This window comes from Oncorhynchus keta, chromosome 30, assembly GCF_023373465.1.
Source record: "Oncorhynchus keta strain PuntledgeMale-10-30-2019 chromosome 30, Oket_V2, whole genome shotgun sequence".
Lineage (NCBI taxonomy): Eukaryota > Metazoa > Chordata > Actinopteri > Salmoniformes > Salmonidae > Oncorhynchus > Oncorhynchus keta.
This window is the reverse complement of record NC_068450.1, coordinates 58,518,741-58,533,806: the sequence shown is the minus strand read 5'-3', so window position 1 is coordinate 58,533,806 and position 15,066 is coordinate 58,518,741. Positions and strand designations below refer to the sequence as shown.

The 15,066-nt window shown below is 45.7% G+C and overlaps 1 pseudogene; it reads left to right on the top strand.

Annotated features, from left to right (window-relative positions):
* Positions 1 to 35: 35 nt before the first annotated feature.
* On the top strand, positions 36 to 14,400 carry LOC118363177 (bile salt export pump-like; annotated as a pseudogene).
* Positions 14,401 to 15,066: the final 666 nt, after the last annotated feature.

Here is a 15,066-nt window from a genome sequence, read left to right as displayed (position 1 = left end):
TAATAGCATGTTCTTTGTTTCTCCACTGCAGGACGATGGGGAACCTGGAACAGAACACAAAGTAAGTCCATCTTCACCCCCTACATTATTCCCACTCATGTCCTTTAGGCTTTGACTCATTTCTCTGTGATTGTCTCAGGTCTCCAAACAAGAAGAATGAAGCTGCTATTAGGATTGGCTTCTTTCAGCTGGTAAAGTATTTGATTTGTGTTTCTTTTCATAGAGATAAAACAAAACCGTACCTAACTCTGTGGTTCCTTCAGTGAATTCCCTGTGCGGTTGTGTAGTGTTGTGTAGTGTTGTGTGAAGGTCACATGCAGATGTTTTTATTTAATCTCATTTGTGTGGGAGAGCTGGTTCATAACTCTTGTACATAAGAGCTTTAAACCACAACTGGACTGGAAATCATCAGAAACATGTTCAAGAATGGTAGGTATGAGAATGGAGCATCATGGGACAGACTCATCACACACAGGCAGGTTCCAATGGGGTTCCTTTATTTTAGCAATGACTATATTACCATCTACATGGTTACAGTGATTAAAGCATGCATATTTTGTCCAGGTAGTACATACTGAGACAGTAGGTCAGATTATCAGAACGCCTGTTGTGATGACTGACACATTGGTTGGTTGTGTGTGTGTGTGTTCGGTGTGTGTGTGTATTTGCAGTTCCGTTTCGCCACATGCCGGGAGACCCTGATGATGCTGGGGGGTAGTGTGTGTGCCTTCCTCCACGGTTCCGCCAAGCCTCTCATGCTGCTGGTGTTCGGGATGCTCACCGACACCTTCATCGAGTACGACATCGAGTTACAGGAGCTCCTGGACCCCAGGAAGGAACATATCAACAACACCATACAGTGGAAGAACCAGTCAGTATGGACAGACTGGCTGGACAGCACCAAGACTGATAAGATGAAGAATTTAACATGCGGGTAAGTCCTATTCGTCGCTGCACAGAAGAGTAGAACGTTGCTACACATGGAATTTATATATCAAGGATTAAGGATAGAAAGATATATTTTATATTTTAACCTACATCTGTATGACATTCATTCTCAGGCTTCTTTCTGGACATTGAGTATGAGATGACCAATTTTGCCTACTATTACGTTGCCATCGGATGCGCAGTTTTCTTGCTAGGAAACCTTCAAGTAAGTATATAGTTGGCATCAACATACTTTCAAGCAGTTTGATGACAGAGCGCTAGATCTTGATTGCTTTGAATGCCTTATTTGTCTTTTAGATCACGTTGTGGATGACGTCTGCAGCGCGACAGATCCAGATCATCAGAAAGATGTACTTCAGGAGGTGATGAGGATGGAGATTGGCTGGTTCGACTGCACCTCGACTGGAGAGTTAAACACACACATGTCAGAGTAAGAGAAAAACACAGACCAAAATTCCCCTTTTAGGTTTTAATAGAAAAAGTTCTGGGAAAGTTTTGCATTTCTTGTCATGCTTAGGACCAGTACAGATGTAGGATCTTAATTTGATCACTCTTTTGTTGCTGAGAATTTTCCTGCACAGCAGGTAGTGTAGTGTATTTGAGTTTTAAAACAAACTGTTAGGGAAATTCTGCAGTTCGATAAAGTATAAAGGTACTCAGATCCAATTATTTTGATTGGGAGTTGAAATTTCAGACTTTATTTGCCCTAACAAAACCTGTATCAACCCCTACAAAAATGTCCATTAATTAACTTATTGATGTACCCATCCCATTAGCGGGATCATTTTCGTCAACCACCGCTGAATTGCAGAGCACCAAATTCAAATTTAAAAAATATTTAATTTTCATGAAATCACAAGTGCAATATAGAAAAACATAGCTTACCTTGTTGTTAATCCACCTTGCGTGTCAGATTTCAATAAAGCTTTTCAGCTAAACATACCAAGCGTTTATGTAAGCACATCTCTCTCAGTAGACAAAATATTACAAACAGCTAGCAGCCAGGTAGATTGGTCACGAAAGTCAGAAAAGCAATAGATTAAATCGCTTACCTTTGATGATCTTCGGATGTATGCACTCACGAGACTCCCAGTTACACAATAAATGTTCCTTTTGTTCCATAATGATTATTTTTATATCCAAAATACCTCCTTTGGCGTTTTATGTTCAGAAATCCACAGGCTCGAGCGGTCACGCCATCGCAGACGAAGATTCCAAATAGTATCCGTAATGATCGAGGACACATTTCAAATGTTTTTTATAATCAATCCTCAGGTTGTTTTTACAATATATAATTGATAATATATCAACTGGAACTGAAGCTTCTTCAATAGTAGAGAGAGAGAAAATGGCTGCACCAAGCTGTTGTGCATACAAAACGCTGCTGGCACCCAGCCATACAATGACGCGATGTGAACTTTCTCGGTCATTTTTCAAAATAAAAGCCTGAAACTATGTCTAAAGACTGTTCACACCATAGGAAAATGAATCTGATCGATATCCCTTTAAATGGAGTGAAAGCAGGCTATGGAACATGGAGCTTTCAAAATAGAAGTCACTTCCTGGCTTGATTTTCACCTGCAATATCAGTTCTGTTTTACTCACAGACAATATTTTGACAGTTTTGGAAACTTTAGAGTGTTTTTTATCCTAATCTGACAATTATATGCATATTCTAGATTCTGGGCCTGAGAAATAGGCAGTTTAATATGGGTATGTTTTTCATCCAAACATCAAAATACTGCCCCCTACACTCAAGAGGTTTTAACTATGGTCCACATAATAATTCACATTTCCTGTTGCTGCAGGATTATTTTCCTGCTGTAGCAAACTGGGTCAAATTAATAATCTACATCTGTAGTTGTTCTTGAACCTGACCTGGAAAAACGTTAATGATTCTCATGACTCTGTCTGTGGTGTGCCCCGCTATTTCACAGTGACATCAACAAGACCAATGACGCCATGGTGGATCAAGTGAGCATCTTTATCCAGCGCTTCACCACCTTCGTGTGTGGTTTTGCGATTGTCTTTGTGAAGGGATGGAAGCTAACGCTCATCATCACCGCAGCCAGCCCTCTTATTGGAGTAGGGGCCGCCCTCATGGCTCTGGTAGGATGGTCAATGTCAATCAATGTGGTCACTTCCTGTCCCAATTCACTGAAATGGTCCCTTTCCTTCTCTCTTCTCCATTTAACTATGTTAGGAATGGATAGATGAAAGCAATTTACTAGTGGTCACTTAGTAAAGGAGACAATGAAAGTTAAAGATGAGAAGGAAAGCTCATTTATGAGTATTAGGACTTGGCCTATGATTTACATGATTAATTTACTATGTGTCGATTCTCAATGAGCTCCATTGAGGTGGGAGTTAGTAAGTGTACTGTACTGACTGCACCTTTCTACTTACCTCCTCTGCTCTCGTCTAGTTTGTAGCCAAGCTAACAGGTCAGGAGCTGCTGGCCTATGCTAAGGCTGGAGCCGTGGCCGACGAGGTGCTCACCTCCATCAGAAAAGTGTCCGCTTTCGGAGGAGAGTGGAGAGGTAATATAATAACATGACTGAAACTGCCCCAACATTTTCTTCTTTAGTTACTTGCTGAATTTGTAAGTGTAAGTACTCGCCAGCCAAATTTGACATTCTTTACGTTGATTAGCCTCACAAAATACTGTTTAATTCCATTAATTGTTTTCTCCTTAAGTGGCAACTAGTAGCACCGCCTTACATATTATATCCAGTGCTGGGCCTCTATCCCAGTTTAAAGTGACGCTCCAGAACTTTTGTGTAATTTCAGCAAGTAGTTTTGAAAGTAGTGCTTACAAGCCAAAACGGGTCCCTGCTTTTTGTGTACTACATCATCCAATTGTGTACTACATCATCCATTTATGATATGTTATGTCCTGCAAAAAAAATCACAGTTGTTTGTTGGAATTCACGTGATATGTTACAAATCCAATTCGTACGATATGTTACGATTTTGTCGTGCTTAAGATCCCAGATTGCATCTTTAACCCTCTATCCCTTTCTCTCTCTCTCCCAGGTATGACAAGAACCTGATCTCAGCTCAGCGTTGGGGCATCATGAAGGGCCTGATCATGGGCTTCTTCACAGGCTACATGTGGTTTATCATCTTCCTGTGTCACGCCCTGGCCTTTTGGTACGGATCCAGCCCAGTGGTGGACACACAGGAGTACAGCCCGGAACACTGTTACAGGTTCTATTTTGTAACCATACGGCCAACACCATGAAGTATACTTTATAAAGAGTCCGTAAGTAGATCAGCTATAGACTGTGAATCAAATTTCTTTGGTTTTTGAATTAATAATAATCACCTCATCTGTCCTGTGTCTTGTCTGTCATCGCAGGTTTTCTTTGGTGTGCTTGATAGCAGCCCTGAACTTAGGGCAGGCATCTCCATGTCTGGAGGCATTTGCTGCAGGAAGAGGAGCTGCTACCATCATCTTTGAGACCATCGACAGGGTGGGAATCTCAACATTGTTGGAGAATTTCATTTCATATCAATTTACTGTGTACACGCTCAACTTTAAACAGCCCTGGTGGTTTACACTGCCATTTGTCTGGCTGTGTCACTGCGCCTAGGGGCCGGACATCGACTGCCTCTCAGAAGCAGGGTACAAACTGGTCAAAGGGGTCAAAGGGGACATTGAGTCACCTTTTCACTATCCATCCAGACCTGAAGTCGTGGTATTGTGGCTTTGTATTTCCTATAACGACGACATGCATCTGATTATTGTATCGCAGGGCGATCGTGGAATATTTCCTTAAAGATGCAGTCTGTAATTTGTTTTGGTCTGTGTCAGATCGTGGACCAGCTGAGTGTAGCAGTGAATTCTGACGAGACGACCGCCTTTTTGGGGCCCAGTGGAGTGGGCAAGAGTACTGCCGTGCAGCTCATCCAACGATTCTACGACGCGAAGGAGGGCATGGTAAGTTATCTTCCATTACATAAACTCAGAAAAAAAAGAAACGTCCCCTTTTCAGGACCCTGTCTTTCAAAGATAATTCGTAAAAATCCAAATAACTTCACAGATATTCATTGTAAAGGTTTAAAAACTGTGTCCCATGTTTGTTCCATGAACCATAAACAATTAATGAACATGCACCTGTGGAATGGTCGTTAAGACACTAACTGCTTACAGACTGTAGGCAATTAATGTCACAGTTATGAAAACATAGGACACTAAAAAGGCCTTTCTACGGACTCTGAAAAACACCAGAAGAAAGATGCCCAGGGTCCCTGCTCAGGGTCCCTGAACGTGCCTTAGGCATTCTGCAAGGAGGCATGAGGACTGCAGATGTGGCAAGGGCAATAAATTGCAATGTCCGTACTGTGAGATGCCTAAGACAGCACTACAGAGAGACAGGACGGACAGCTGATCTGACTCGCAGTGGCAGACCACGTGTAACAACACCTGCACAGGATCGATACACCCAATCATCACACCTGCGGGACAGGTACAGGATGGCAACAACAATTGCCAGCGTTACACCAGGAACGCACAATTCCTCCATCAGTGCTCAGACTGTCCGAGAGAGGCTGGCCTGAGGGCTTGTAGGCCTGTTGTAAGGCAGGTCCTCACCAGACATCACCGTCGCTGGACCATACAGGACTGGCACAAAGTGCTCTTCACTGACGAGTCAGGGTTTTGTCTCACCAGGGGTGATGGTCGGATTCACATTTATCGTCGAAGGAATGAGTGTTACACCGAGGCCTGTGCTCTGGAGCGGGATCGAGGTGGAGGGTCCGTCATGGTCTGGGACGGTGTGTCACAGCATCATCGGACTGAGCTTGTTGTCATTGCAGGCAATCTCAGTGCTGTGTGTTACAGGGAAGACATCCTCCTTCCTCATGTGGTACCCTTCCTGCAGGCTCATCTTGACATGACCCTCCAGCATGACAATGCCACCAGCCATACTGCTCGTTCTGTGCATGATTTCCTGCAAGACAGGAATGTCAGTTCTGCCATGGCCAGCGAAGAGCCCGGAGCCCGGTAACATCTCACTGCAAGAACTGGCAAATCTGGTGCAGTCCATGTGGAGGAGATGCACTGCAGTACTTCATGCAGCTGGTGGCCACACCAGATACTGACTGTTACTTTTGATTTTGACCCCCCCTTTGTTCAGGGACACATTATTCAATTTCTGTTAGTCACATGTGTGTGGAACTTGTTCAGTTTATGTCTCAGTTTTTAAATCTTGTTATGTTCATACAAATATTTACACATGTTAAGTTTGCTGAAAATAAACTCAGTTTACAATGAGAACGTTTCTTTTTTGGCAAGTTTATATTTATCATGATGTAACACATTAGTAAAATAATGCTACCTCTATCAATACGAAAGTGCACCTCCACTAAAGTGTATCATTGAGAGAGTCTTTAGAGGAAATAGTGTAGAGACATTTGAAATATCTCATTTTTCTCCCTCCCTCCCATCCTCTCTTTCTCCTTGTTTATGCCTTGTCTCAGGTGACCTTGGATGGCCATGACATCAGAGGCCTGAACATCCAATGGCTACGTTCGTTGATGGGCATCGTGGAGCAGGAGCCCGTGCTGTTCGCCACAACCATCGGTGAGGATATCCGTTACGGTCACCCCGGAGTCACCCTGGATGACATCATCCATGTCACCAAAGAGGCTAATGCCTACAACGTTATATTGGGCCTACCACAGGTGAGGTTGACATCATTTAGCGTGCTATACATTGAGGGCTAGTGTAACTGGTGTGAAATTAATAGCTAAATTTGACACGCTAGTGGGAGAGGGCAGAGGTCAGATGAGCGGCGGTCAGAAGCAGCGTATCGCCATCGCCCGGGCCCTGGTCAGGAACCCCCGGATCCTACTGCTGGACATGGCCACCTCCACTCTGGACAATGAGAGTGAGGCTGTGGTACAGGAGGCTCTAGACAAAGTGGTTGGTTGCGTCCCAAATAGCACCCTCTTCCCTAAATAAAGCAGGAAGTGACCAGGAAGTGTCTCTGCTAGGATCAATTAATTACAGTAACAATAGTTAGGATAACTCTGATGATAGATTGTGTTTTCGTATCATCTTTCATACAACAGGATCAGACCTACGTACGTGACAAATGGTAGAAAAACAACCATGAAAATAACCATATTTACAGTAGCCAGGTAGGATACCGGTCTCGTGTTTATCTTCTATAAGGTACGCAATGGCCGCACCACCATCTCCATAGCCCATCGCCTGTCCACCATTAAGAACGCGGACGTGATCGTGGGCTACGAGCATGGGCGGGCGGTGGAGAGGGGCAAGCATGATGAGCTGCTGGAGAGGAATGGTGTTTACTTCACTCTGGTTACCCTACAAAGCCAAGGAGACAAGGCTCTCAACTGGAAGGCCAGACAGAGTAGGTCCCTATGAGATCAATGCATTCCCATCCTCTGCCAAAATTCTAAAGTTGACTTGAACGCACTTTTGTCAACATAAAAAGTATTAAGAGAGAAATTAATGTGCAGGAACATTTTTAACAAAACATTCCTTATAACATTTTGTGTAATAACCTCCCTCCTTTTGCCCGTGTCAGTGCGGGCAACGACGAGCCAGAGCAGACGAATCTATCCAGGGAGATGGAGATGTAGGTGCGTACCTTATAGAAGATACAGGGCCAGTCTTAGGTACTGTAGAACTACATCTCTCATGATGCACTTCACATCCTTTTCACAAGGCCTCACTCACATCTGGTTTCCTTGTAATCCGACACACATCTGGGTGAAGCACGGCAGACATTTTGTGCCAGAATACTGACTGATGATGCCATTTTGTATCTTGGTAGTGCATTGACATGTGCAGAGCCTCTATCAGGAAGAGGACCCGCTCACAGCTCATTCCAGAAGCAGAATCCTTTGTATCTCAGGCAGATGCGGGCAAGGTCTGTGTGTGTGTGTGTGTGTGTGTGTGTGTGTGTGTGTGTGTGTGTGTGTGTGTGTGTGTGTGTGTGTGTGTGTGTGTGTGTGTGTGTGTGTGTGTGTGTGTGTGTGTGTGTGTGTGTGTGTGGTGTGTGTGTGTGGAGGTTGGTATGGAAGTCATCAACAGGGTTAAACGGGGTTACTTACTACTGTATGTGTATGTGTGTATTTGTTAGACATGTTCACAGTCCAAATCAAATGCCAGGTGGAGGAGCATTTGATTTGTCACATACAACATGGTTACATGATGTTGATGTGAGCTGTGTCAAAGCGAAATGTACCCCTTGTGCTTCTAGTTCCGACAGTGCAGTAATAACCAAGACCGTCTTCATTGAAATCGGTTAATCTAACAATTTCACAACAGCTATCCAAATTTATACACACAAGTGTAAAGGGATGAAGAATATGTACATAAAGATATATGAAAGAGTGATGGTACAGAACGGCATAGGCAAGATGCAGTAGATGGTATCGAGTACAGTATATACATATGAGATGAGTAATGTAGGGTATGTAAACATTACATTAAGTGGCATTGTTTAAAGTGGCTAGTGATACATTTTTTACATGTATGGCAGCAGCCACTCAATGTTAGTGGTGGCTGTTTAACAGTCTGATGGCCTTGAGATAGAAGCTGTTTTTCAGTCTCTCGGTCCCTGCTTGGAATCACCTGTACTGACCTCGCCTTCTGGATGATAGCAGGGTGACCAGGCAGTGGCTTGGGTGGTTGTTGTCCTTGATGATCTTTATGGCCTTCCTGTGACATCTGGTGGTGTAGGTGTCCTGGAGGGCAGGTAGTTTGCCCCCGGTGATGCGTTGTGCAGACCTCATTACCCTCTGGAGAGCCTTACGGTTGTGGGCGGAGCAGTTGCCGTACCAGGCAGTGATACAGCCCGACAGGATGCTCTCAATTGTGCATCTATAAAAGTTTATGAGTGCTTTTGGTGACAAGCCGAATTTCTTCAGCCTCCTGAGGTTGAAGAGGCGCTGATGCGCATTCTTCACCACGCCGTCTGTGTGGGTGGACCATTTCAGTTTGTCCGTGATGTGTACGCCAAGGAACTTAAAACTTACTACCCTCTCCACCACTGTCCCGTTGATGTGGATAGGGGGGTGTTCCCTCTGCTGTTTCCTGAAGTCTACGATCATCTCCTTAGTTTTGTTGACGTTGAGTGTGAGGTTATTGTCCTGACACCACACTCCGGGGGCCCTCACCTCCTCCCTGTAGGCCGTCTCGTTGTTGTTGGTAATCAAGCCTACCACTGTAGTGTCGTCTGCAAACTTAATGATTGAGTTGGAGGCGTGCATGGCCATGCAGTGTGGGTGAACAGGAGAGTGCTCAGAATGCACCCTTGTGGTGCCCCAGTGTTGAGGATCAGCGGGGTGAAGATGTTGTTACCTACCCTCACCACCTGGGGGCGGCCCGTCAGAAAGTCCAGTACCCAGTTGCACAGGGCGGGGTCGAGACCCAGGGTCTCGAGCTTGATGACGAGTTTGGAGGGTACTATGGTGTTAAATGCTGAGCTGTAGTCGATGAACAGCATTCTCACATAGGTATTCCTCTTGTCCAGATGGGTTAGGGCAGTGTGTAGTGTGCTTGCGATTGTGTCATCTGTGGACCTATTGGGGCGGTAAGCAAATTGGAGTGGGTCTACGGTGTCAGGTAGGGTGGAGGTGATATGGTCCTTGACTAGTCTCTCAAAGCACTTCATGATGACGGAAGTGAGTGCTACGGGGCGATAGTCTTTTAGCTCAGTTACCTTAGCTTTCTTGGGAACAGGAACAACGGTGGCCATCTTGAAGCATGTGGGAACAGCAGACTGGGATAAGGATTGATTGACTATGTCCGTAAACACACCAGCCAGCTTGTCTGTGCATGCTCTGAGGACACGGCTGGGGATGCCGTCTGGGCCTGCAGCCTTGCGAGGGTTAACACGTTTAAATGTTTTACTCACGTCGGCTGCAGTGAAGGAGAGTCTGCAAGTTTTGGTAGCGGGCCGTGTCAGTGGCACTGTATTGTCCTCAAAGCGAGCAAAGAAGTTGCTTAGTCAAGACATCCTGGTCCGCGAACGGGCTGGTTTCTTTTTGTAATCTGTGATTGACTGTAGACCCTGCCACATACCTCTTGTGTCTAAGCCATTGAATTGCGAGTCTATATTGTCTCTATACTGACGCTTAGCTTGTTTGATTGCTTCGCGGAGGGAATAGCTACACTGTTTGTATTCGGTCATGTTTGGGAATGTTTTCAATTAGTTTCTGGTTGGGGAATGTACGATATCGCCAATGGACTTGCTAATGAACTCGCTCACCGAATCAGCGTATTCGTCAATGTTGTTGTTTGACACAATGTGGAACATATCCCAATCCACGTTATCGAAGCAATTTTGAAGCGTGGAATCAGATTGGTTCGACCAGCGCTGAACAGACCTGAGAGCGGGAGCTTCCTGTTTTAGTTTCTGTCTATAGGCTGGAAGCAACAAAATGGAGTCGTGGTCAGCTTTTCCGAAAGGAGGGTGGGAGAGGGCCTTATATGCGTCGCGGAAGTTAGAATAACAATGATCCAGGGTTTTACCAGCCCTGGTAGCTCAATCGATATGCTAATAGAATTTAGGGAGTCTTGTTTTCAAATTAGCCTTGTTAAGATCCCCAGCTACAATGAATGCAGCCTCAGGATATGTGGTTTCCAGTTTACATAGAGTCAAATAAAGTTTGTTCAGGGCCGTCAATGTGTCTGCTTGGGGGGGAATATATGCGGCTGTGATTATGATTGAAGAGAATTCTCTTGGTAGATAATGTTGTCGACATTTGATTGTGAGGAATTCTAAGTCAGGTGAACAGAAGGACTTGAGTTCATGTGTGTTGTTATGATCACATCACGTCTCGTTAATCATAAGGCATACCCCCCCGCCCCTCTTATTACCAGAAAGATGCTTGTTTCTGTCAGCGCGATGCGTGAAGAAACCAGCTGGCAGTACCGACTCCAATAGCGTGTCTCGAGTGAGCCATGTTTCCTTGAAGCAAAGAATGTTACAGTCTCTTATGTCTCTCTGGAATGCTACCCTTGCTCGGATTTCATCAACTTTGTTGTCAAGAGACTGGACATTGGCGAGTAGTATGCTAGGGAGTGGTGCGCAATGTGCCCGTCTCCGGAGCCTGACCAGAAGACCGCTTCGTCTTCTCCTTTTATGGCATTGTTGTATTGGTTCACCGGCTGGGATCCGATCCATTCTCCTGGGTGGTGGGAAAAACACAGGATCCGCTTCGGGAAAGTCGTATTCCTGGTCATAATGATGGTGAGTTGACGTTGCTCTTATATCCAGTAGTTCCTCCTGACTGTATGTAATAAAACCTAAGATTACTTGGGGTACCAATGTAATAAATAACACGTAAAAAAATAAAATATAATACTGCATAGTTTCCTAGGAATGCGAAGAGAGGCGACCATCTCTGTCGGCGCCGGAAGTGGAATGGTTGGTTCCTGTAGACATTCTCCATACCAGACCCAGAGGCTCAGAGGAGGGAGATCAATGGTATCTGTATGTTCTTTGTGCTGGTCGGAGTGACCTCCTTCATCACCCATATGCTCCAAGTACATGTCCCTCCCTCCCTCCCTCCCTCCCTCCCTCCCTCCCTCCCTCCCTCCCTCCCTCCCTCCCTCCCTCCCTCCCTCCCTCCCTCCCTCCCTCCCTCCCTCCCTCCCTCCCTCCATGCTCACCTTTCCTTTGTTACTTGTTCTAAAATACATATTTAATCTTCACATCAACCGGATCCTTTCTCCCGCTTCTCTAAACTCTGTGAAAAGAAAAGCCTATTTATCTTTTTGTCATTCATTTCCCTTAACCTGATCAGATGGTGTCGGTGTCTGCCCCAGGGCTATGCCTTCTCTAAGTCTGGGGAGCTGCTGACAAGGCACTTGAGGAGGATGAGTTTCCACGCCATGTTGGGTCAGGAGGTGGGCTGGTTTGATGACCACAGGAACAGCCCTGGGGCTCTGACCACACAGGTCCAAGGGGTCAGTATGGACCTCATATCGTCCTCATATAGTCCTCATATAGTCCTCATAGAGGGCAGTTACCAGACCAAATAGTATTAGTGTCTTTCAAATACTTGATTTAATGGAGTGCTTTGGAACTAATGCAGCAGACCCAAAAGAAAACCTCACCCATCTGGCATTCTGGGTAAATAACCTAATCCGACCCAAAGTGATTGACACCGCTCCCTCGTCCTCTCCTAGGCCACGGGCTCTCAGATCGGCATGATCGTTAACTCTCTGACCAACATTGGCGTGGCCGTCATCATTTACTTCTATTTCAGCTGGAAGCTCAGCCTGGTGATCATGTGCTTCCTGCCCTCCCTGGCTCTTTCCGGAGGCTTCCAGGCTAAGATGCTCACTGGCTTCGCCAAGCAGGACAAACAGGCCGTGGAGGATGCAGGACGGGTAGGCTACAGTACTCTACCGTACTCCACCGTACTCCACCGACTCACTGACCAGGGCTGTTTGTAACACAGGCTGGAGTCACATAGTGCTACTGTGACTGGAAGTGAATTGTCACTAACTTCTCACATGAGTTATCGACACGTTATCAACATGTTTCTCGAAAGCTTCTGTTAGGGTCGTTCAAGCAAAGTCACTACCACAGAACTTCCGTTGTGTCATATTGTAAGATATTTCAGCCTGTAACTACTGTAATGTCTGTTATAGACATCAGGTGCGCGCTTCCTGAAACCTTGTCACAGTAAACCCACTTGAGGGCTTACCTTACAGTGTGTTAGAGATCATGTGTAGAGTTCCTGTACTGTATACAGTTCCTACTTCCTATTCTAGACTTACACGGTGGTAGTGGTGGGTGGTTGCGACATCTCTGTGGTATCTTTTGTAGATCTCTGAGCGAGGCCCTGAACAACATCCGCACCATCACCTTTGTTAACTGGGGAAGGAACAGAGCTTTGTGGAGATGTACGAGGCTCACCAGGAGGCTCCGTACCAGGCCGCCAAGCAGAAGGCCAACGTGTACGGCGCCTGCTACGGCTTCGCCCATTGTGTTGTCTTTATGTCCAACAGCGCCTCCTACAGGTTTGGAGGGTACCTGGTGCGCCAGGTGGGCCTCCACTACAGCCTGTTCTTCAGGTGAGAGAAACTATCTGCCTGTCTGCCTGTCTGTCTACTTCATAAACAGACCATGAAATTACATAGTCCAAGATGTATTACATCACCTTTGTTAATTCCTATATATTAACTTGACTAAACCACATTGTCTCTCTGTGATTGGTTCAGAGTGATCTCAGCCATAGTGACAAGTGGCACAGCGCTGGGCCGAGCCTCTACCTACACCCCCAGACTACGCCGAGGCCAAGATCTCAGCTGCCCGCTTCTTCCAGCTCCTCGACCACGTGCCAAAGATCAGCGTCTACAGCAATGAGGGGGACAAATGGGTACATGTCGCTCAAGCGCACACAATCATTCTCTCTCTCTTGCTCACGCCCCCTCTCTCTCTCTTGCTCACCCCCCTCTCTCTCTCTCGTCCAGCCTGATTTCAGCGGGAACTTAGAGTTCATTGACTGTAAGTTCACGTACCCGACCCGGCCAGACATCCAGGTGCTGAACTGCATTAACGTATCGGTAAAGCCCGGGCCAAACACTGGCCTTCGTGGGCAGCAGTGGCTGTGGGAAGAGCACCAGCTCTCAAAGTGGTGAGTCCTCAGTTTCTCTCAGCAGCACGCAATATCCCCATATATGTCTCTAGAGGTATAAGGACTGTAAGAGGGTGGGGGTATCCTGGGAGCTGGATTAGTTCACAGGATAGTTGACTGGATTTTCCATGTTGCATTTGCAGATTATTGATGGCCACGTACCTGCACTCCAAGATCGGCATCGTATCCCAGTAGCCCATTTTGTTTGACTGCAGCATCGGAGACAACCTGCGTGAAGTCAGCCTGAATGACATCATCTCCGCATCCAAGAAAGCTCAACTCCACGACTTTGTCATGACGTTACCTGATGTAATGCTGCTGTCAGTGTACTGACTTAAAACAACACTGACATTGTACAAACTTAAAACAAGACTTAAAACAACACTGTCAGCGTACTAACTTAAAACAATACTGTCATTGCAACTGAAGTTTGTAGCACCATTAGGAAGGAAACGCCAACGATTTAGATGTGTCATTTAAATCAAGTCAGTCTAACATCTTTGTTTTTATCAAAGATACCCGCACACTAAGATCCAAATACAAATGTCCAGTTTCTGTGCCAAACTTCTAGTCACAAGAACTCTGTCGGAGTATAACCGGCATCTATAGCACTTTGTTTGACACAGTAGTCTTTTAAAGTTTTAATTTCCCCCTTTAGAAATATGACACCAACGATGGGCTCCCAGGGATCCCAGCTCTCTGAGACAGAAGCAGCGCATAGCAATCGCCAGGGCGATCATCCTCGACCCTAAGATCCTGCTGCTGGACGAAGCCACTTCAGCCCTGGACACGGAGAGCGAGAAGGTAATGTCTCCATGACAACCGCCTGTCATCATCACGAGCAGTAGAAGAAGTCCTGAACCTGATGAGGATAGACTGAAATTTATACAGATAGCATTATTACAGATAGCTATTTCAAATGGCTTTAGAATTGGTACGAGGCAAGGCAAGCATGCAATTTGCCTGTGCCTTAGGTCCATTGTATGAGGCAGAGGGAGTAATCAAGTAATCATGGTGAGTCATGGGTGAATGTGAAATCAGCTCAAAGCTTTGTGTGTGTGTGTGTGTGTGTGTGTTTGTGACGGTCCTGAACGTCTCAGTGCTTCTCCTTCCAATAGGGCGCTTTCCCTTAATTCCCAATTAAATAGCTAGCTTCAGCTGCGCAAAAGTGGGGTTGTGATGGAGACGTGAATGAGGATGTGTTCAACCCGTCTCTATTCCGTTTGTTTTGTTGCCGTTAAACGTGTGTTTTGTAGCCTAATAGAGTTTACCCAGGATCGGATCCACGCTTTGCTTCGGTGGACTACACCTCTCTGTTCTTCGTGGCCTTTCTCTGCTGGAGATCTATTGGCGGATTGGATTGTTTGACTGACCGACTGACTACAACCTTTTTGTATACGGTATTTCATTTGTTTTGATGTGAGGTATACGGTGATGATTTATGTAGTTAGTTGTAGTTGAGGACTTAGTAAGAGTTGATACGCT